The sequence below is a fragment of the Prionailurus bengalensis genome, chromosome D4 (assembly GCF_016509475.1).
Source record: "Prionailurus bengalensis isolate Pbe53 chromosome D4, Fcat_Pben_1.1_paternal_pri, whole genome shotgun sequence".
Classification (NCBI taxonomy): domain Eukaryota; kingdom Metazoa; phylum Chordata; class Mammalia; order Carnivora; family Felidae; genus Prionailurus; species Prionailurus bengalensis.
In genome coordinates this window covers 81,014,884-81,037,742 of record NC_057359.1, presented here as the reverse complement: position 1 = coordinate 81,037,742, position 22,859 = coordinate 81,014,884, and the positions used below count along the sequence as shown (strand labels likewise).

At 55.5% G+C, this 22,859-nt stretch overlaps 1 protein-coding gene across 9 annotated transcripts in view; it reads right to left on the bottom strand.

Moving 5' to 3' along the window:
- The window catches only part of LOC122474681 (DAB2 interacting protein), a 188,312-nt gene that overhangs the window by 52,783 nt on the left and 112,670 nt on the right, over positions 1-22,859 (bottom strand). The window contains exon 1 of one of the 9 annotated variants that reach the window (XM_043565714.1): positions 16,305-16,424. The exons of the other annotated variants lie outside the window; for them this stretch is intronic. The gene's annotated coding sequence lies outside the window, so the exon portion shown is untranslated. Of the gene's footprint in view, positions 1-16,304; positions 16,425-22,859 lie in introns of those variants that run through there. 9 annotated transcript variants of the gene reach the window in all.

Genomic DNA, 22,859 nt, shown 5'->3' with positions numbered 1-22,859 from the left:
AATACAGCCGTTGACCCAATTCAGTTCCGTTCGGTCTTCGAGAAAATAATTGAGTTTAAATGAATAGGTTTCCCGTGTCCCCTCCGGCCTCAGGAAGGGTGGAAAGGGAGAAGGGGAGACAGGAACAGTTCCCCAGGCTCACTGTTGGTTATTTTTGAGTCATTAGGCCCGTGAAAGGTTCCTTTCTTTCCACGGTGGCCAGAGGGGCTCAAACATGTCTGGTGGGCAGTGAGGCAGAGTGAAAACTACGCCAGGTGGGCGGTGAGGACAAAGTGCAAGGCTTGGCCTTACCAACACCACCTTTGTGGAGGGGCCCAGTGGTCCCCTTGGGCCCCAGGCTCAGTCTATAGAAAGGGAACAATACCCCCACGCCCCCGGACACATACCTCCCAGGGTCACTGGGAAGAGCTCAGGCAGGCTAAGCCAACTTGAAGGTCTTGCAGGGACTAAACGAGTCTGGGGTGATTTGCAGTGGCCGGTTCCCTGCCCTTCAGGAGTACAAGCCCAATGCCACCACACCTGTTCATTCGGGAAAAGCCAGAAATCCAGATTTCTCAGGACAATGTCCCATGGGTGTTGAATGACTTATTGGTAACCCATTCTTAAAAAGACACCAAAACACCTTTGCGCCCTCTCAGACCCAGTGAAACCTGCCTGTGGGCTATGTGTGGCCACGAGCCACCTGTGTGCCACTCCGATTTAATGACAACTAGCGTACAGCAATTTATGATGTGCTTGGCGCCCTCCTACCTGTTTGCTGCCTTATAATTTTCTTTGGCTGTGAGGCCAAGCCCAGCACTGCTAGAGTGGGAGAGGCAAGAGACGCCCTCCCCTCAAGGTGGGACTCTTGAGACCCCAGGGAAGGATGAGGAGGGGCTGCTCCCCCTCTGCTATGGGAAGGTGGGTGGATGGGCTGGGACTGGTTTCATCCTAGAAATGAGGGGCCCTGGTCTCACCTCCTTTGCTGCCCTCGATTCCCCGTTAGGGTCTCAGCTTCCTCTTCAGCCAAAAGGGAGTTTCTTTCCCTTTTATGTTTATTTTTGAGAGAGAGAGAGAGACAGAGAGAGACAGAGAGAGACAGACCAAGGGAGGGGCAGAGAGAGGGAGACACAGAATCTGAGCTCTCAGCACAGAGCCCGATGTGGGGCTCGAATCCACAAACTGCGAGATCATGACCTGAGCTGAAGTCAGACGCTTCACTGATGGAGCCACCCGGGAGCCCCAAAAGAAAGTTTCTGAGAGGACCAAATAAGAAAGGGAAAGCTGCGAGAGAAAAAGTGAGCATGTGTGTCCGGTCTCCGCAGAGAAGCAGTGCCACACGCAGAGTGGAAAGAGTGAATCAGCAAGACCTCGGGTCATTTCGCCAACTGCCAGCTCTTGGCTGTGTGGGCCTAGGGAAGTTACCTAACCTCTCTGTACCTCGGTCTCTTCCTCCGTACACCGGAGGTAAGACGCTTTGGCACACAAGGCTGTTGTGACGATGAGAGGACATGATCGCTGTCAAATGACTGGTAAGATGCCTGGCACACAGCAAGGGATCAAAAAATGATAGGCATTATTATTATTGTTATTGTTATCTTCGGTGAAAAGCATGCCAGAGAATTCCGAGTGATTACAATAATGTAGCACAACCAGGCAAACTTGTTGTTAACAGATGAGGCCACCTATAATTAGCACAATCATTACGTATGCAAATGGGGCAGCTTAGATGCTGGAAAAGGGTGTTCTTTGAAGTGTGTTTAAATAACCCCTCTCCTCTGGCTGCCTGCCCTCCCCAAATCTTGTTTACACTATTAATTTCATTAGCAAACATTTTCTTCATAAAGCAAGACGGATTTCCAAACCAGTATATATATATTCAAATCGAGGAGGTTTTAAACCATTTGAACCCCTGCCCATCTGACCTGGGGGCTCTCCCGGGAGGGAGAATTGTCTGCAGTGGGGGGTGGGGGAGCGCCTCAGTCAGATGCAGGCCAGGGGGGCTGCCAGTTACTGCCTCCCCAGCCTCTTCCCTGCTTCCCCTGCCCCCCCACCCCCACCCCAGCAAGTCAGGCCAGAGAGCTCCACCAGTGAGCATGCAGAGCTGGGAGAGGAGAGGGGGTATTGGAGGGGTGTTCCTGGTGCGGAGCAGGAGCCGCACTGGAGGAGAGGTATTCAGCAGCTTTAATATGACTGGTGAGTTCCTGGGAGCCGGCGCATGTGCTATCAGGCATACCACAATACCCCTTTACAACCAAAAAAGCCAAGTCTCGAAGAAATTTGAGGAAGGACTTTGTCCAAAGACACATAAATAGTAAGTTGTAGAACTAGACTCAACTTGGTTTGGCCTACTACCTCTGGAGTCTGCTCTTCTGGCTTTGCGCTCAAAGTGCACTTAGCACAGGTCCCTACCTGGAGAGGACAGAGTCAGTTAATAATCTGAAATTGATCCCAGAGCCTTTGAACTGGGAGGGATCATCAGAGACTGACCTGAGTTTTGAGCTGAAGATACTGAGGCTCAGAGAGGTCTCGTCTGCCCCACTGGCAGAAAGCAGAACCTGGGACCCAGGGCCGCTTGCCCTAGGCTTCCTGCTTTTGCGTTCAGATCTTTAAACACAAGACAATTCAACAGTCTTCCTCCCCATTAATAGCTGGGTCAGTGTCTTAACCATCCCTGTATCCCCTGGGCCCAACAAGACCCAAGCAGACAAAAGATGCTCAGGAAATGTGTGCTAAACAGTCTTCTTACCAAAAGAGACAACGCTTAACAGCTGGAACAGTGAGGCCAAGCAAAGGAGATGAGCAGTGGCTCAGGGACAAGGGCTATGGCATCCATCTTCTGTGGGAGAGTTACACAGAAAGCCGGACAACTTGGCCACCCTCAGCCTGGGAAAGGCCCCCCTTCAAAGCTTGTGTCCGCTGAAGCCTGCTCCAGGGGCAGGCGGTGAGCTGCCTGGGGAAATGAAGAGAAGTCCTAACAGGTATGTCAGCCCCTCCCTGCCCCGGCTGGCTCCGACCCCCATCAATCTTTTCCTTGCTCCCTCCTTGGCCCCAGAAATTGAGTCTGGGAGAGAGGGAGTGACTTGCCTGAGACCGGCAGTGGTAGAGCCCGGGACCCAGACTTCTTTGCTCCTTCAACCAGGCCCTCTTGTCACCCCTCCCCACGTGCCACATCTGGCCCTAGGAAACCTAAGGGGGCCTTGATAAGGATAGCGAAGAAAATCACCCTCACCCTTGCCCCTACCCCCATGGCCACCTCTGCCAGCAGCTAAGGCAGACTGGGCCCCTCCTATGTGTGGATGCTCTGCCGGGCCCCTCCCCCCCTTTAAAGACAAATAATCCTCACAAATATCCTGGAAGTAGGTACAGTTATCGTCCGCATTAACAGTCACAGAACACTATAGCTCAAACAGGCAGGTAACCTGCTCGAGGCCGCACGGCAGTGAAGTGGGGCAGTGAGACTCGATGCCAGGCAGTCCGACCTACAGCAGAGGCCTGAGCGATTAATGGCTCCGCTCCGAGGTGGGGCCCAGGGAACCCCAGATAGGGAGCTGGTGGGGCGGCATGAGAGTTCTGGCACCACAGCCTGCAGGGGTCATTCCCTTACCTCCAGGCATAAACATAGGGTAAGGATGTGCTTTCTGGGACTGAAGCCCTGGGGACTTCCAGAGCTGCTCAGGTCCGGCCAAAAGATTTTCCGGGCATCACCCTAAATCCTGACTTCCCGCCATTTCCAGTTCCCAGTCCACCAGTATTCCAGGGGTGGGGACTGGAGTTCCAGGCGGTGTGGGGGAGGGGAGGATACAGGGGAAACAAGTGCGAGCTCCTCCCCCTCTTCCTCCTCCTCCTCCCACACAGCCAGGGAGCTGTGAATCTGACCAGGCCCCAGCCCCTCCGAAAATCCTTCCAGCTACAGGATCAAGTCCAAACCCTGCCTGCCTTCCCACGATCTTCCACTCAAACCCCTGCTACTGCCCAGCCCAACACACGGCGGCCCGCGACACCCAGACGCCAGGCCCCCCAGCAAGCCCTTCCCTTACCCTCTGCAGGGAGACCTTCCACCAGCCTTCACCTTCCCCCCGTGGTGCAAACAACTCTGTGGAGCCTTCTGTGAGCCCCAGTGGGGTCCCCAGTCCCTTCTCTGTCCCACGTGGCCCCTCTAATGCAGGGTCTGCCTCCTCCAACCAGTAGGAACCCTGGAGGGCAGAGCCTGGGTGTGACCGTGCACAACACAGTGCGTGTGCTGGCCTGGCCGGCTGGAATTTACTGCACTGGGCTCCCCAGGGTCAATGAGGCCGGATCTGAGGGTGACCAGTGGAAGGATGGTCTCTTGGAGGCTGACCTGACCATAAGCCACCAACCCAGATCGGGTTAGGGCCTGCCGACTGGCTGGCTCTCCTAACCTGGCTCATCAGGGGAGTATGGGCAGTGCAGGCCCAATCTTTCCATAGATGCCTGACAATGGTTGTGTCGAGAATCACAGGAGATGAAGTCACTGCTCCCAGAAATAGGCTGATTGAGAAGACGTGACAACAACGCAAACAGCAAGGCTGGAGTCTCTCTCCTTCTCTCACCATGTGTTTCTCTGCCCTGGGAAGCTGGGCCAGGCCTGAGCTCCTCTGGGAGACAAAGCGTGCCAGGAACCAGTGCCAACGCAAGGAGCCTCTGGGAGCCCTGGCGCCCAGGGCTGCTCTCTTCAGAGACTACCTTGCAGAGGCTTCCTGTCCTGGCCCTTGGTGAGGTGCCCGACCTGCCCCCTGGCCCTCTCAGGCCTCCCCTCAGTTTTCCTCACTCCCTCTTGCGTCCCACCCCTCACATCTTCTTGGGGTACAGTCTCACCCACAGTTCTTGGTCCCTCACGTTCTTGTCCTCTCCTGGAGGGCAGGCCTGCCTAGATTCCGGGGAGATGGGAGCTTCCACTGGCTAAGACAGGACTCTGGGCTACAGACACCTGGCTCAAATCCTGGCTTTCCTGGCTTTGTCATGTTGCAGCGGTGTGACCACAAGCTAGTCAATCCTTCTCTCTGAGCTTACCTTCCTTGTCTGTAAAAGCACACAGCAATGTGCCTACCTCATGGGGTAAGAGTACATGAAATACGTTGATCTGTCCATTCACCAACCTTGTGGCAGGAGGCCCTGTTCCAGGGATTGCAGACAGATCGGGAATAAGACATCAACTTCCTGCTCCCCCGGGGCTTACAGTCTAGTGTGGGAGAAATACACAAATATACATATCTGCGTGATAATATCAGGCAAACTCCAGCCAGGAAGAAACACGCGGTAGGGTCCAGGCTAGAGGGGGAGAAGGAGGCTGCTTGACCTCATGGCTGGGTGAAGTGAGGGAGCAGGTCAGAGACATCTAGGGAGTGACTGAAGATGCAGAGATCCTGGGCTGGGGCGCTTAAGGCTCAGGGGGCAGGGCAGGAGCTGCCCCTGCAGGGACAACAGGAAGGAGCCTGGAGTCCAGCGGGAAGGGCTGGGCCACACTGGGGGGACCGCACTCAAGGGGAGCAAAGCCTGCAGTAGACACTGGCCTAGGTGTGGGCTGCAGGGTCCTGGCACAAAGTGAGGCCTCACTTCACTCTTCTTGTTCCTATCCCCCCGTCACCAGCAACACGCCCATCACCCTGACACTGGTGCCTAAGCCAAAAGGCTGTCAGGCAGACCTCCACACCTCATCTTACAGATGACCAAGTGCCCAGTGCCCTGCTCAACATCCCTGGAGCAGTGACAGGCAGGGCCAGCACTTGGCCCAGCCTGGGCCTTCTGGCCTAAGCAGACGGGTCTTCTCCATGTGACCTGCCCTTCCCCCACCCAGGGCCTCGCTGGGGGAAACAGGAGACTCTGCACCAAACAACACCTCACAGACTCCCCAGGTTCTCACTTGTTGAGAGAGAGGTACTCAGAGCCCCATCAAATGATGGACCAGGACTGAGAAAAGCTCTTTCAGATCTTAGGTTATTCCACCTCCTCCAGAAGCTTCCCCGAGCCCAGGCAAACATTCCTCCCTGGGCCTGGCTATCCCCCAGCCCCCAAAAGTCCCTTAGGGCCAGGCTCCAGAGCCTCTACCTGGAGGCCCACCTGGGCCCAGAGGAAGCAGCCAAGTGACAGACCCCAGCTAGACATGGTCTCAGTAAGGCTGCATACATCTCTCCCATCCCAGGCTGGGAGCTCCTCCAGAGCAGGCGGGGACCGCAGCTGACTCCTGTCCCTGTCCCCAGGGCTGGGCACAGGTGAGCAAAACCAGGAATGACTTGATCCTAAGGGTCCCCTGGGGAGTCCTGTCTGCATGAAAACCCTGTGACGGCCATGCAGCCCGTCTCTTTCCCTCTCTCACAGTCTGAGTTTGGGGCTCCCACTATGGCACGGCCTGAAAAGCCACCCCACCCCCAGAGGTGTGGTGCTGGAGGATGTGAATGCGGGGACAGGGGGGACGGGTCCTGCAGAGAACGCCCCCTCCCGCCCAAGGGTTCTGGGCCAGAACAGCCAGCTTTCCCCTCCTCCCCTCTCCTTCCAAGGAGGAAGGATTACACTAGAAGACATGTTCTCAAGCACCTAGACACAGACAGTATTTATTTGCCACAAAAAACTCTGCAGAAGAAACCCCTGCCAACAGTCAGTAGTGGTTTTTGTGGGGTGGGGAGGTTCTATGGTAACAGTGGTATAGACAGAGAAATGTCACTTTTTGCTTTACACCCCCCCCCCCCCGTATGGCTGGAATTTGGTACTCTGTGCTTATATTTTTAATTACCTTTATGCTAAAAAGAAGACTTAAAAGTAAAGTAAAATTAAGTAAACGAGAGGGCATTTGGTGAGGAATTCGGCAAGCACGGACACCTGTTCCTCCCAGAAGATGCCTCCTTGCGTTTTGTCTCTTCTGCCTGGGCCCCACCCAGGCCAGTGCAGCCAGCTGCCCCTCATTCTGAGGAAAGAGCGAGAGCAGGAGAAGGGGCTGGAAAAGCAGCCAGGAGCCCCTGGCCTCAGACACAGGCATCTAGGGATCACAGAGTCACCCCACCTCTTTCCCGATGGCCCCTCCCCTCTTTGCTTCCCACAGATGCTGGGGCTGGACCCTGCCACTGTCCCTGGGTTGTTGGTCTGTTCCATCAGATCCCGGCCACATCAAGCCCCTGGGCTTCAGTCACCTGTGTTTCTCTGGCCCAAGATCCTGCACACAGCAGGCAGGGCTCAACGAAAGTTTGCTAGACAAATTGCCAGGACAATCTGAAGGACCCTTGAGGCAGGCGATCATTCAGAAAGAAATTAAAATATGGATTATGGAGGGAGTGGCAGCCAGGGCAGAGAAACAGAAAAGTTATGCCTGCCGGCCTGAACAGGAAGACACCCAGACAGGCTTTGGCCCGAGCAGTTCAAACCCTTTGAAGAATGCAGGACCCCTGCAGCGGTGGGGGGAAGAGTGAGCCCCCTTCCGAGGGTTTAGAACTTCCTGTTCCTGAAGGAGCTACAGCCAGCAGGAGAGGGAATGTAAAGAGCAGGGGTAGGTCATATGCACACAGCGACACGTAGACAGATGGACTGCCCACCCAAAGCTGTGTAGTTACACCTTTGCTAAAGATCTGGATCCCGTGTGTCCCGGGCACTTAAATATCTATGACCTTTCCTCCCCAAGCTCCTCCCTGATCCGGTGTCGGGCAGAAGCACCTGGCTAGGGACGGGAGACAACGGCTGCAGCAGGCTCAGGGTGGCCAGGGTCAGGCCCGCCACTTATCTGCTGCTCCAGGGCAGCATGTCACATGAACTAGGATTAGTCCCTCCCAAGGCAGGCATGGCTTCCACCATCAGGTGTGATGCTACCCATCCTGCCACCCCAGACCCCTCTGCTCTGCTCTGGTCCCAGATCGTCCTGCAAACAGTCGTGCAGACTCACCCAGCCACACCCCTGCCCAGGTGGCCCCTTCTCCAGGAGGCCCTCCCTCCTCCCCTCTGCTCACCTGGGTTCTATCCAACACTAAGATAAAGGTCTCTAACTAAAGAGTATGGGATGTAGTTGGTCAACATTCATGTTTTGTTAGCCCACATAGCGTCTGACATTTTTAAGTTTTGAATCAATTGCCAACATGTAAAGATGTGAAATTTTAAAATGTCACCCAAAACGCTCTAGATTTCTGGCTTCTCTTATAAATCCAAAGACCCGGTGACGTGGTGCAGAGGCTGCGGTCCCCCCTTAGCAGGGCACACACTCCCCAGGTTGTCACAGTGCCCCTGCATCTGCGGATGGTCTCAGCCAGTGGTTCCTGTCCCGGCTGGCAGGACCGAGTCAGGACCCACAGCACATCTCTCCAGGGACTCGCTTTGCACCTGGCACACAGGAGGGGGGCACACAGGCTTATCGTTTGTGGAATAATGAACAAAGACGCAATGCCTCACTGGGCCCAGGATTTCCTGGGCACGCTTCCTTGAAAGACCCCAAGCACTCCCGGGGCCCCCCTTCCCATAGCTGGGCACACATGGAATGGGGCACAGGAGTCAGCCTTGGGGGCTGTGTCCAGATTCTCCCACCAGTAAGCTGCGTCTTCTAGAGCCCAGTCAAAACAGAGCCGTGATCCTGGCATCTCCCCGCCTTCCGTAAAAGTGGCAGGATTCCAGGCCAGCCCACGGACACTGATCCCCAGGACTTCTGTTAACCTGAAAAGGAGAAATCCGGCAGCAAGAACTGACAAAGCCAAGGCTTCCTCAATGCCCGCCTGCAGGCGGCCTGCCCCCCTTTGAAGCCTGCAGCCAACTCTTCCCTTTTTCTGGGTTTCCAAGGTCAGAGTCACATTGGCAGGAAGGGTTCTCTTTGTTCTCCTGCCTCTGACTTACCCCAAACACAGTCACTGTCCCCGACAGCCAGGTCCTCAGCAGTGGCAGAGGGGCCCCTGTTCCTGCTGGGGTGGAGCAGTGAGATCGGGAGGGGCCCTGCTCCTGGGATCCGGAGTCTCCCGGGGGCCTGCCTCCCCTGCCGGTCGGGAGCACCATCTCTGGCCCACGGTGCCAGTGCTCAGTTGAGGCTGGCAGCACAGAAAAGGCTGCCATCCCCCAGAGTCGGGGGAGTGGGCTCTGCCTGGCTCCGCCCCTCACTGGCTGCTGCTGTGACCTCAGGCTACTTGACTCCTCTCTGAGCTTCAGTTTCCTCATTTGGAAAATGGGGAAATGAATACCTGACCCAAGACAATGGACCTCCTAATAGGACCCAGAGGAGCTTTGTGAATCATGAAGTGCCAGGCCGAAGTAATTATTCCAGTGCCTGGTACAGCGTCCCGCATGCAGTAGGTGCTCAATCTATCTATCATTCATAGCGTGAGAGTTTTTTGGGCCCCTGTGCTAGGCCAGGCTGCGTGCAAGGTGCCAGAGGCCCAGAATGCACAGGAGGTCTGCCCCTCAATGGGGCACGCAGACAACTGCCAGACCCTGAGAAGTGCCAGGAAAGAAGGATCAGCATGCTGGGAGGCCTACAGGGGTGTCCTGGGCTCCCCAACGAGGCGGTGAGGGACCAGGTCTTACAAGAGCCCCACCTCTTGGCTTGTGGGCAGCAAAGGCCAGAGTTGGGGCTGCCCCACTACAGGCTGTCTGGCCCTCGACTCACTTCCCAACAGGCCTAGTTTAAAGAAGAGTTGCCAGGCTCACTTAGCGACCCAATTCTCTGAAGGTGCCCACTGTGCATGTGCACATCTGTCCACCGTGTGTGCTGGGCAACTAATAGTGACGCGACATCTCTGCGGACCAGACCCTGTGCCACACCTTTTACGTACACTCTCCCAGTGGCTCCCACACCTGGTTGGGGAGTAGTTAAAATAACAGACTCGTGGGCCCCGCCCCTAGAGAGGTGGTGCTGCCCCCCATCCCCGGCAGGCAGCCGGCACCGGAGCCCACGGTTCCCATGTTGGCTCTGCCCCTTACTGGCCTGTGAAAGCTGGGTCCAGTCACCAAACCTCTGGACACTGGGTCTCCCCAGCTCGCAGGTCGCAGTGAGCATTTGAGAGACAAAGCACCTGGCACACAGCAGGCGTTCATCCTCGCACCGATCCTCCCCATCCTCTACTTAACTCAACCCCGTACACACAGGTCCGGGCCCAGCCCCTGCCCAGCCCACCTCTCCGTCTCTGAATCTCCTTACCTTCCACTCCCTAAGCTCCCAGACCTTTCTCACCTGCCAGAGCAGCCTCACACCCCAAGAGGACAGGAAGGTTCTAACATCTGACCCCTGGGCAGGTGCTCATGGGCTCCCTCTGCCTAACCACCCTTCTCCCCCCTTTGCTAACTGAGGAGCTGCTCCTCTTTCAAACCTCAATGCCTGTCACTTCTGTGAAGCCCTCCCATATTCCTTCTAAGCAGGCCCAACTCCTGCTGGCCCCAAAGTGGAGAAGAGTAGAGAGAAGTTATGTGGGGCCACCAACTCCTTGTGACCCTGGGGTTGCTCTTTCCCTACTCTCGGCCTCAGCTTCCCCATCTGTGACAGGACCGCTGACTTCTCCTTCTAAAGCCCTATGAATAAGCTTGTCACGTGCTCTATTGGAGGGGGGCAGCTCCAAGTTCACCCCAAGGTTCTGGAGGATTGTGAAGGAGATAGACTCCGCCTCGTTCTATTCAGAAGGGCAGGACAAGGACAGTTCAAGAGACCCAAGCCAGCACCCTCAGGAGGCCCCACTTGCAGAGTAGACCCAATAACAACAAAGCACAGAAATCAGGCACCATAAATGCAGAGCAAAGTGAAATCTGCCTGAACCTGGGGCGGGGAATGAGGGCAGGCCTCAAGCAGAAGAAGCTAGGACTTAGACAGAGGGGTAGGATGGAAGTAGGAAGAGCAGGGGAAGAGAAGGCGGCCCTCCAGATAGGGGAGCAGCACGGTCACGGCTGACACGTCTCGAGTGTTACCGCACATATCTCAAGGTGCTCTGCTAAGCACTTAGCTTCAAATCGCATTTATTCCTCTTGACACCCCTTTGAGACCGATATCGCCCTTATCCCCATTTTACAGAGTTAAGCAAGTTCCCTGAAGTCAGAGTTGATGAGAGGGGAGCTGGGATTTGAATCCAGGCATCCACCTGCGGAGTAAGTCTGTCTGCACGAGTAACATGAATAAACAGGGGCCACTGGGGCAGGGAGGCTCCGGGGAGTGCAGGTGCAGCCAGGATGACAGCCTAGGGACTCCCAAGAGACTTGTTAAGACCTGGAACTGGGGCTTTGTTTCCTTGCAGCCCGGTCTCGAACGGCACCCAACCAAGGCCGACACTGTCGAAATCTCGAAGGTGACCCCCACCCATGCCCGGCAGCGTGCAAGCCCGCAGGCAGAGTCCAAGGACCCCAGTCCTGCACTTCCTCTGCACCATCTGCCTAAAGGATGCGGGAAGAGAGCCTCTGCTGCTGCTAATGAGTGAGCGAGCGTGAGGAGCAGGGGAGGGCGCGGGCGAGTACAGCCAGTCAGCAGCCAGGGCTGTCAGCGGCCACACGACAGGCTGGCGCGGAGCTGTTGCCAGGGCAGCCCGGAGATTCTGCCTTCACAGGCGGAGTGATTTAGAACCCGTAGGTCTCTTCTGGGCCACCAGCTTGGCCAGCCGGGGGCTCCCCATCGAGTGCCCGGCCCTTCCAAAACCTCAGCATAACATGTCAGGGGCCCCCCCGGTGGGGGCTACCAGCATGAAAGGCCATCAAGACAGAGAGAATGGGCAGACATCACACGTTGGAAATAAGTCCCTTGTCACAACACAACCCAAACAAGGACCCTGGCTGGGGGCTTGAAGCTCCCGGGCCAGGAGTTCCAACAACCCAAGTTCATGTTGTAGGAGGCCCAGCGTGACCAGTGGCGGTGCCTGGCCCCTCTGCTGGGGAGCAGGCAGCTCGCGGGTCTGGAGGGAGGCAGGACAAGGAAACGGGGTGGAGGAGGGAGAGCTGAGAGGAGAACGGAATGAGGGAGGCAGGACCCCGACTGGAGTCCCCCTCGGGCCTCCCTCCGTGGCCAGTATGTAGCTGCCACCCGGCGGCCAGAATAACTCCAGGTGGGGGGTAACCGTGCCTGGGAAGGGAACGTGATGTTCAATGCCGAATGCCCAGGCACCGGATAGCACGTCGCCCATAGTGAAACACATTAAGGTAAATGGCTGACAGCCAGATAAATATGTGTGTGAAACTTCAGTGAATCTACCCAAAGGCAGGTCTGCAGACCCGTAATCAGGACCCCGGCGTGGTCGGGGGTGGCTGCAGGAAGCCTATCAACTAGCTTTCTGTACAACTGCGCCACAAAGGATGCCGTATTTCCTCTCGCTTAGAAATGTGTTTCCACTAGTGCAACGAGCGGCTTCAAGCGTGACTGGATAAAAAGAGCACAGGGCATCGCCGTCCTGTCTGTATCTGCCCTAACATTCAGGAAGGCTCAGCAAGCCAACCTTTCGCGTGTGGCTGCTGGGGCTCCAGAATTCTTTTGCTCCTGCGTCCCACCACTCAATGGAAAATCCTGGCCCCCGAGCCAATGAGGACGTCCCTGCCATGGGAACACTGTGGCCTCACCTGGGAGTGGATCTACGGCGCAAGGTGCTTCTCCAGGGCGGAAGGACAAAGCTGGGGGCTGCCGGGCTTACCAGAGGCGGTGGCGCTGTCTTTCTGAGGGCCTGTGCACAGGGCAAGGTGCTGTGTAAGACTCGCCTTCGATGAAACTCCCTTCCTGATCGTAGCTGGAGCCAAAGGACGTGGAGTCCCACCACTGCTAATGATTAGAGGCTACAGAGATTTACCTCAGGAACCTGACAACAGCTAAGCGGCCACCTTGACTTAGGAGGGAGAGAAGCAGGAACGACCAAGCGGAAATGTGTGGTGACCAATCGCCAGGCTTGCTGTTCAGCAGCCCAGGTTGCCCAGGATGGTCAAAGACCATGGTGGGAGCCATGGAACCAAGCTCAGGGGACAGTCCGTTGTCCGCCTGCAAACAACAGAAAATCTGAAAACAAGCAGGAACCCAGAGTGCCCAAGTGGGGGCAGGAATTAAGGGATGTTAGACTGGAATCCATCCATGGCCCGGGTGGAAGAAAAAGTGTGTGGGACAAGGCTTGATCAGGCTCCTTCAATTTCACCTCTGCCTGGGCTCAGTTTAGCCCGAGTCTGCCACCATGGAAGAACAGGGACTGCCTATAGGGAGACTCAAGATTTGGTACCCAGACTCAGAGCTGTTCAGGGACTCCGAAACACCACCACGAGTAGGTCTGGCCTGCCTGGTTTTCTGAGAAAGGGACTGGCTCCCCGAGAGGGAAGTCGGACCTCAGTGCACCAATTCTGGGATGCCACTGATAACTCCCTGTAGCAGCACGACGGGGTGCTGGATCCACACAGGGCTGGATCCCCTCCATACCCTCAGGGCAGCCTTGGACCTACCTGGAACCCCACAGGAGGTGTCCTGCTGTTTATCTGAAGAACTAAGCAGAATTCTTTTGGAAGTGGAAACTGAGCAGGACAAAGGGCCCTCAGCTGGGGCTCTTCACCCAGACCAAATAAACACTCGGCGTCTGCCAGGGGGGCTGTGGTTTATACTTGGAGAGGGGCAGGGAAGAGTCCATCCACTCTGAGTTTGGACTGAAAGTGGGCTTTCAGCCAACAGCAGTAGCCAAGCACCAGAGGCCGAGTTCCTGCCTCCTCTGGGGCTCAGCTGCCCACCTTGCTCTGCCCTACCAGTGTTCCTAGGGGTGCGGTGAGGCCTGGTCCCCCAAGCTGGAGCACCCAGTGGTACGTGCAGCCCTAAGGTTCCTCTGCAGCCTGATAACCTGGCACTGCACCCCGACCGTCCCTCAGAGGCACGAGACCATACCAGAGAGAGGAGAATACACAGCTACTAGCTAGAGGTCTCAATACTTCAGCAGGTCTCGGAATCATGCCAGGGCTTAGTTTCCTTAGCTCACTCCTCCCTTCCTTGGGGAGGCTGTCCTAACCACCTCCACCAGATCAAACCTCCTAGTTCCAGGCTCTCACAGCCCTCAGGACACACGCCCCAGCTGCAATTACATCTTTACCTGTGGGGCAGTTTCTTGCAGCCCGGCTCCTCCACCACGGGAGGGGCGCTCAGCACCGCATCCCTGGGCACCGCCTAGAATGCAGCATAACTGAACACGATTCCCTTGCCTTGGGGCCAGGCCGTCGGAGCTCCCTGTCCCACCACAAACTCCAGACTTGACCCCCCGTAATTCCTGATTCCAACCCCTACAATACTGAAATCAGTGCCCTGCCCTAAAAGGACCCTCTTGGACCATCTACCACCTCGGGAGCCTCACAACGCTAATAGCTGCTTCTTGAGACTCAGCCTCGCACGGCTCTCCAGATTTCTCATAGTAACACCTTCTCGGAGTTTCGGAAGCAAACCAAAGTCATTTGCCAACTATTTTCTCCCATTAATCTCACAATGCATTTGCTATTTTCCCTCCATAATGACTCATTTAGCAGCAACAGAACAATTAGGCAGACCAGAGAATATTGATTTTCTAAGTGGGAGAAACGTCCACACAAACATCTTTCCATGCCTGTCTCACGCTGTCTCCTGCTACACGATGGGGTGGACGGACCCCAGGAAGGCTAGGCTGCTGCAGCTGGCAGGGCGACGGGGTCTCACACAGAAGCTCAAAAGCATGGCGTGCGCAAGTGTGAGTGTGTGTACCCACAAAAGATGATAAAATTATGTGACGTACGTGATCCCGTGTGACCTCAGAACCCTAGGAGGCAGGCACCATTATCACATCCATTTTAAAGATGAGGGGACCGGGTTTCAGAGATCAGGTGACTTTTCCTAATCACACAGGGAGACAGGGAGCCAGATCCACGCCTGGGTCCGTGCGCCAGCAGAGCAAAATTCAGTTCATCGGGGTGTCCTCGTGGTGGCTTGCTCTCTATGGGAACAAGGTGGATGTGCCACTAGGGGCAATGTAGTCCCTTTCACGGTGTGACCCAAGGAGACTCCCGAGACATAAAACAGTTGGCCTAGGTCCTGGAGTCACACTTCGGCCTCGGTCAGCCTCTAAGACGAGCGGCTATAAACAGGTTCACCCCAGGCTGCCCCTAGCCAGCCACCAGGCCTGGGCCGTGGCTCTCAGAAAGACCTGCCCTCCTCCACCCCTCAACCAGCACCACCAGCCCAGGACAAGGGCCTACCCAGCTCCTGGGGCACTTCTAATATCCCCACCCCGTCAAAAGGGAAGGCGGAAGAGAAGAGTCAGGAATGGTCTGAGGAGTGGGACACCTGGTAGTTTTATGCCCATATCGGCATCTGGCTCCAAACACAGGCCCCACAGCTAGGATGCTATAAAACACTTCTCACTCCCAGAAACTCACTCCAACCAAGCTAGCAGGGGGGCTATGAGAGGAACAGGTCCCCAGGGTCCCAAGGACCAATGCCAACCAACATACTGACCTTTATATGGAGCAAATGGTTTCCTTGTGGCCACAGGAAAAAACTAAAGGTCCAGCTAGCAGATGTGGCTTTAAATGCACACTTTATCAACATCTAGGTGTCTTGGGGTAAGATAATCACCCTCTGAGTCTCAGTTTCCTTGTCTGTAAAATGGGATGATCCCTGCCACCTCTCTAGCTGGTATGGGGGCCAAATGCTAATGCTAAAGTGCCACATAAATGCTGGCTAAGGAAGCTCAACAAAGGGGGAGGTTTCCAAGAGTTGGCACGGCCAGCAATGGCATGGGCGTCTCCCCATGACTGCACGTGTGCAAACAGACCCCGGAACAGTCTGTGTCAATGGGGAGCAGACATCCTACATGCCCTGATGTACGCTCAGCATGTTAAAGGCTCCCAGGGCTAGAGCACTAAAGAAACCTGCTGGCTCTGGTTTACCGGATGTTTCCCTGGCCTGTCTGAACTATGGGATCCCCTCGTCCCTTAATGAGTTAAGCACCCATCAACATCTACGAGAATGTGGTGTTCTGTGGAAACGAGTTTGAGAAACACTCCTGCAGATGATTTGGACAATGATTAGAGGAGGCTGGGAAGAGACCAAGGCCTTTCAAGGACACCCCTGGCTTGGAGAAACTATAGGACCTTCCCCAATGTCAACTACAGTTCAGGAGCAGACCCAGCCCTCAACCTCCCTTTCTAGCACGCCAGGGAGGCAAGACCACATCTGTGGAGGGAAAATTCATTCCTGTTAAACTACATAAAACGGACTTAACCTCAAATACAAGTCACTCTCAAACTCCTCCTGACTTTAACAAGCCCAGAAACTTGGAGGGGCCGATGACGAAAAAAGACCTCACGCAGAAATGCTTCATTGTCCCCTGCTCCTGCCTTCAAATTCACCACCAGGGCCCTTACCCCCTGGGTCAGTAGTGGTTCCTCCAGCCTACCTGGAAAGAGAGCTAAGTCTCTACAACAGTTGATCATGTTTCAGAGAAGAGTTTGTGGGACCACAGAAAGCAAGAGAATACAGAATTCCAAATCGTCTGTGTGCTTGAGATCCTGTTTGTGGATCCTGGAAGAAAGGAGCAGATGCATTACCAGCCCCGCCCATTGTGATGCTACAGGCATCACGAGGAACCACCCCCCCCCCCCCAACCACCACACACACAACCCCGTGCCCTCTCCTCTCTCTAGGGGGACTCCATGCCAGGAAAAGCCAAGGAGTCCGGGAACCATTGGCTCCCTGGAAGAACTCCGGCAAACCCATCCATGGCGAACCCATCCATAACGGTGCAGTCTTTGCTCCCAGCAAGGACAGAGCTTTATTAATTATTCAGGGGACGGTGCAATTATGCAAATCAGTGGGCAGCCTCTGCCCGGCTGCTGCCTTCTGCAGGAGTCCAGAGGGGGATGGGGACGCCCAGAGCCCAAGCTGCTGGGTACAAGAAAGGAGCCGTCCATCCTGCAAAAGAGGAAATAAATCCCCCATACCCCAGGCCCACAGAAAACTCTGACCAGAACCAGGCCCATCCTACACAGGAGTGTTGGTAGCTGCTCTGAGGAATGATTTGGAAAACCCGGAGATGATTTTTTTCCAAAAAACAAACCCCATGCCACCTGCTGGGCTAGCAATGCCATCGTTCAAAGCTTACTCCTATCGTTCCTAAAGGCCTGGAATACTTCCAAAGGTCCCTCTTAAGAGCATGCTTCTGAGGAGAGGTAACATCTCAAATTAGCATTTACCCAAGAAAGTTTGGCGGAACACTACTTCTCCGCACATGCCCCTGGGGTGGGGGTGGGGAAAGGAAGCTCCGGATTAATGGAGATGAAACGGATTTCTTTATAGGACGTCTATGGGCCTTCAGTGTCCTGGATCAAAGCGTCCTCCAGAGCCAGGATGTCCACAACCACTGGAGAGGACAATACCTAGTCTCACCTCCAGGAACTGAGTCTGAGAACCTCTGGCCAGGCTGCTCACTAACACCCCCGCCAGCGCCATCACCCCTGGATTCTGAAACCCCTTAGAGTAGGTTCTCATCATTCATATCAACAGCCACCATCTGAAGCGCAGACCTCATGTCCTAGGACACCTGGATAAGACCATCTCAGGCAGGCCGCCTGGGTCTCCTGGCAGAACTCCTGGCAGGGCACCGTCCCTGCCCGCATCAACCTCCGGCCGCCTCCCTGAGGCCTGGCGGCTGTGCCCAGCACCTTCTCAGGTCCGCACAGGCCTCGTCCATCAGGAGCGCGGCCCCATCGGCACCAGACTCCCCCCCCACCCCCGCCAGAGGTCCAGAACAAAGGCTGGTCTGGGGAGGCCCTGCCCGCCTTCCACCATCACTCTGCTTCCCCTTCGCCCTCCTGGGCAATGATGAAATTCACCTCCATGTGCTGACCCAGGGTGGAACAGGAAGTGCTGTGCAAGGCCAGTTAGCCTGCCCGTGACCTCTTCCACCTGCCCGGCCTCACCCAGCATTACAAATCAATAGATGTAGATGCAGCCACAGCTCATCAGCTCTGCCAAGAGGAAGAGAAATATGGGAGCCCAGAACCCTGAGAGGCCCACGGAACTAGACACGTATCATCACTGATTAAGTACAAATGCAGGGGACAGTCACCAAGCCGGCCGTACCCTCACATTCTGGAGACCCTCCCCGCCAACTGAGGCCAGGAGGAAGGCCTGCCTCCATGCCACCACCACCTCAGACTTCAGCACCCATTTCAGCCTCCTGCAGAGCCCCCGGTGGCCCTGAGATACTCCTGCAGCCCCCACGGGTGGCTGTCATGTTCTCTCAGGTGGGAGACAATAAAACAATCCAGAAAGATCTAGGTGCAAATCCGATCTCTGCCATCACTTGCTGTCTCACTCAGGACAAGTGGCTTTTACCTGTCAGAGCCTCAGTTTCCTCATCTGTAAAATAGGGAGAAGGAAAATAGTGGGCAGTAGTTAAGAGCACGGACTTGGGCGCCAGACTACTTGGGTTCAGATCCTGGCTCTGCCGTTCTAGCCACGCGACTGCTATTTCCTGGCTGTAAACGTGGGATGACAATAGTGTGCGGCACATGGGCTGTGTGAGGGAAGTGCTGAGCCTGGCCCACAGGACGTGCCCATTGTATCAGCCGCTGAACTAGAGAGGGCCCAGGCTTTGAGTCCAAAGAAAGCTAGATTCTAAATCCATCATGAGGGTAATCCCCGATAAGTGGTTTTACCCCTCTGAGGCCAGTTTTGTCACCCATAAAACGGGAGGAGGATAAAACGAGGGTGGTCAAGAGGATTAGAGATGACATACACGCAACACACAATGCCTGGCATGAGGCAAGACGCTTCGTAAATGGCAGGTAGTTGACTGATGATGTTACTGACTGGGTATGTAGTCTGTAAAACGGAGCGTTATAAGCAGAGACCATGCAGAAGAGTGGTTGATGGCGGGCCTTTATACAGGCAGACTGCCTGGGTTTGAATCCCAGCTCTGCCACTTACGAGCTACATGACGTCGGCAAACTACTCAGTCTCTCTGCGCCTCAATTTTCCTCTCCGTAAAATGGGGACAGTAATAGCTCCTCTCCTTCCCAGTGCCGTTGTAAGGATGAGATGAGAAAATGCAGGGAAAGGCACCAGGTAAGGAGGCTGGCCCATCGTGAGTGACCACGCAGGGCAGCACGGCACCAAGAGAAGCTTGCCAGGAGGAGAGCAAGAGTGAAAGGCACGTCGTCGCACCCGGCTTCCACGGCTCCGTCTACGACACCTGCAGGGGCCTCAGGACCTTAAGGCAGCGCCGCAAAGCCTGGGAAGGACGACACTCTACCCTACACTAGCTGCACTGAGACATTAGCTTTTGTTTTTGCTTTGTTGAGATGGGGAAAGTGAGGCTCAGGGAGAAGCAGTGGGTGGAGCTGGGCCTTGGACCAGGTGACTGACTCAGACACACATACCATTGACCTCCTCAGCTCCTGGCAGCGCAGGAGATGGGGCTTTACGGCAGTCCTGGGTTCAAATTCCGGCTCCGTGCCCCACAGGCCCCCCAGGCCCCCCTGGCCTCCCGCCTCCATCCTTCTCCCACAACCTCCAGCAGGTGCCTGGTTTCCTGGGTCAGGAGTGCAGCCCACCCCACCAGGCCTGGCCTCTGCATGGACAGCCGTCGCGTCCCTGAGCCTCTGGGCTGTGCTCAACGACTTCCACTCCCAGGTGGGGACCAAAGATAGGTCCAGCCCCGAAAGGTTGCCTCGTCCCGCTCCATGGGCTTTGACTCTGTGGACTTGGGCCTGGACTGCATCACTGGCACTCGCTTGATCCTGGTAAGTGGCTACACCTCTCTGAACCTCAGATTCCCCACTTGTAACTGAAGAGCTGGCAAGACGAATAGGCCTAGGTGGCACAGGTGGGCCAAGCACTGGGCCCAGAGTTAGAAGACACGTTCTAACTCCAGCTCTGCCCCTTCACCTCTCTGAGCCTCGCCCACCTGTAAAATGCAGATCAGTCATACATGTCCTGACTGCTGCAAGCACCCTGTGAAGACGGGGGGCACTGGTGTGAGAGAGCTTTTGACAGAGGGGAGCCCTGTGCAAGCACAAGAGGGAACTACTGGCACTCCTCTAAGAGGCGAAGGCTTATTTCAGAAAGTATCACAAGCTTAAAAAGAAAGGGCGTGGCATGATAGTGGGGGGATGGTAGGCATGAATCAGGGAACGGCTGGCCAGGGCATGAGGTCCCCCAACGTGTGATTCTGGGCCAGTCATGTTCCGCTCTTGGAGTTTCTATTTCTATATCTATGAAATGGGAAACAAAAACCCTCTCACTACAAGGAATCAATAAGAAGATAGCCTGGGCAGTGTCTAGGCAAGTCGCTGGCACACAGCTGGGACACAATTCCTGCCCCTCTGCAAAAGAAACCAACTTTGGGCAGTGGTTCTCAAACACTCCGCCAGAGTCTAATTCTGAAAGGTTTGGGACAGGGCCCAAGAATCTGCATTTTATCAGGGGCCCCAGGCAATTCCTCTTCATTTGGGTCCTCCCCAGGGTGGGTCCAGCTCAGGGGCCAAGCCCCCAGCTTCTGAGACACAAGCAGGGTTTCAATCAGAGCTCATTCTGGGGCTGAGTTCCCTGATGAAATCTGGGGAAGCTGCAAAAGAAGGAAGGAGGCAGGCAGGGGAATAAGGAGTAGAGGGGTGGGGCTGTGAACAATCTGTTAATCAATCTCCTCCCTAGCCAGAAACAATAATTGAGGCTCATACATCCTCCACGTGCTAACAGTCTGCAGCTGCAATATAAAGCTTTGATTACAAATGTCAAAAAGACAGGGCATGAAATTAACTTCCCCTTAGTCGGTGGGCACAGGGAGCCGCTACACTAATTCACTGCCCTCGGTATGAAAACTCCCCACGACAACGTCGCATCAAATTAGGGCCTGTGCTGCTGGGGTGGCATCTATATCTTTGCCCAATGTGCTCTTTTCAATTAAGCCAGGCCTGCAAACAAGGGCCTTGAGGGTGTGGGAAAGGTCAGGGCAACAGGCAGGTGCCAGTGCGGGGTTGACTGGGAGGTGGCCAGAGCCAGCGAGGATAGGAACCAGAGAAGAGCCCCTCAGCTCCCTGACGGGGACTGCCCACCAGAAAAGGGAGGAGGGGGAGTCATCATGACAAGGAATAACTAACCTCACAAGGCATCTGACGCAGAGAAATGTGAAACCCACCTATCTCGGCCAATTCCTGTCCTACGAGCCCCGCTTGAGAGATGGAAAGACAGGCTGAGGGGGCTCCAGTGGCTTTTCTGAGGCTGATCACACTGAGTTAGCAATGGAGCCAGGCCTGGGAGCCAAGTTCCCATAACTCCTGCACTCCGTCCGCTCCAAGGCTGGCCCCTGGCAGCCAAGGTACAAGGGGGCGGAGGAGGCAAAGCCGTGCTCAGGCTGCCTTTGGGAGAACCTTTACAGGGCAGGGCTTTGAGGCTGCCCTCTGGCCCCTCCCCTCTTAGACAACCGAAGCTTATACAATATTCACTGGACAGACACACAGCACCCGGGGAGATTTTTTCCCCAAAAACATATCCCCATGCCATCCTGCCTCCCTCTCCTTCCTCTGGTCCACTCAGAGGGGACCTCTGGTGCACAACTGGTGGCTTTCCAAATGCTAGAGAAGTTCTTATGTGTGCATGCCCAGGTGTGGCATGTGGGGTGGCCTACAGACAAGACACGGCAGGCAGCCAAGGCTGTGCCCTGTGGTATGTGCAAGACACTGTGCGTCCACCCACAAGCTCACGCCCACACGTACCCACAGAGGACAGAGATTCCCTCTGCCTCAGGAGGGGAAGCTAACACAGGCCACCCTTCCCGGCACTCCCAGCTGGGAAGGGGATCTCCCACATCCTTTCCTTCACAATAATCTCCTCTGAGCTTTCAGCTGGTCCTGGGAGGTAGGTGGGTGGGCTGGATCACAGGGGACTCCCCCCACCGAACACCAGTGAGCAGAGGTGGGGCAGAGAGAGAGGAGGCAGCTGGCCCAGGGAGAGACTGGGCCCTGCAGGAAGCTGCCCCAGGCTCTTAGGCTCTTGGAAGGGGTGGGGGTGGAGGGCTGCAGGGAGCAGCCCAAAGGCCCCGGAGAAGTAGGGAAGAGGTTACTCTTCAAGGCAGACTGGCCAGTGAGCGTCCCTCCCATGGCTCAGGCCTGGGCAATGTTACCTGGCTGTGCAGAGGTTTCAGAGGGCTGGGGCTTGGGGTTGCTGGCCCTGCACAGCTACTCAGAACACCCCACCCCCAGGCCGGGAATGAGGCCCAGGCCACTCCTCACAGATGGACGGCCTGATGGCCAAAAGACCATCTCTTCATACAGGGGCACCCCTTCCCTCACCCGCAGCCAGTCCCCACAGTGGGGTGAGCTGGCAGGTCACAGCAGGGAAAAAGCAAAGTGTGCCCTTCTACCTGGGAAGGAGTCACCAAAGCCAGCCAGGGGCACTGAATGTTTTCCTTCTTGCCTTTCCAGTCTCCCTATGATCTCCAGCTCTCTTCTGTGGCCTTCTAAAATAGCCATTAATTAAAGCCTGGTAATTAACTTTCTGGTTCAAGTAGTATTTTGCAAAGGAATTCCATTAAAGAGTCAATCTGCATATCCTCAGACGTGGGGGCCTGGAAATGGGCAGGGTTACTTGTGGAGAATGAGAATGCCACAGGCCCCCATGGCACCCCAGGCCTGGACTCTGCTGGCACCTAAAGGCACAAGGAGATTAAGGGGACAGCTGTCCTGCAGCCAGGTATATGCTGAGCCCTGAGGCTCTCTCCAAGCAGTTGGGCAGTTGGTTCACAAAAGTGACCAGGTCGCTGGCCACACACCCAGACAGAAACTGCACACAGATTTGCACACGTGAGAGCTCAAACATACAACACACTATACACACAGCGTGACACGGTGTATACAAACTCACGTGCACACAGCAATAGACATGCACGCGTAAGAAAACGGACAGCAACGATAGCAGTCAATGCTCAGTGAGCACTTATTAGAGCGAACTG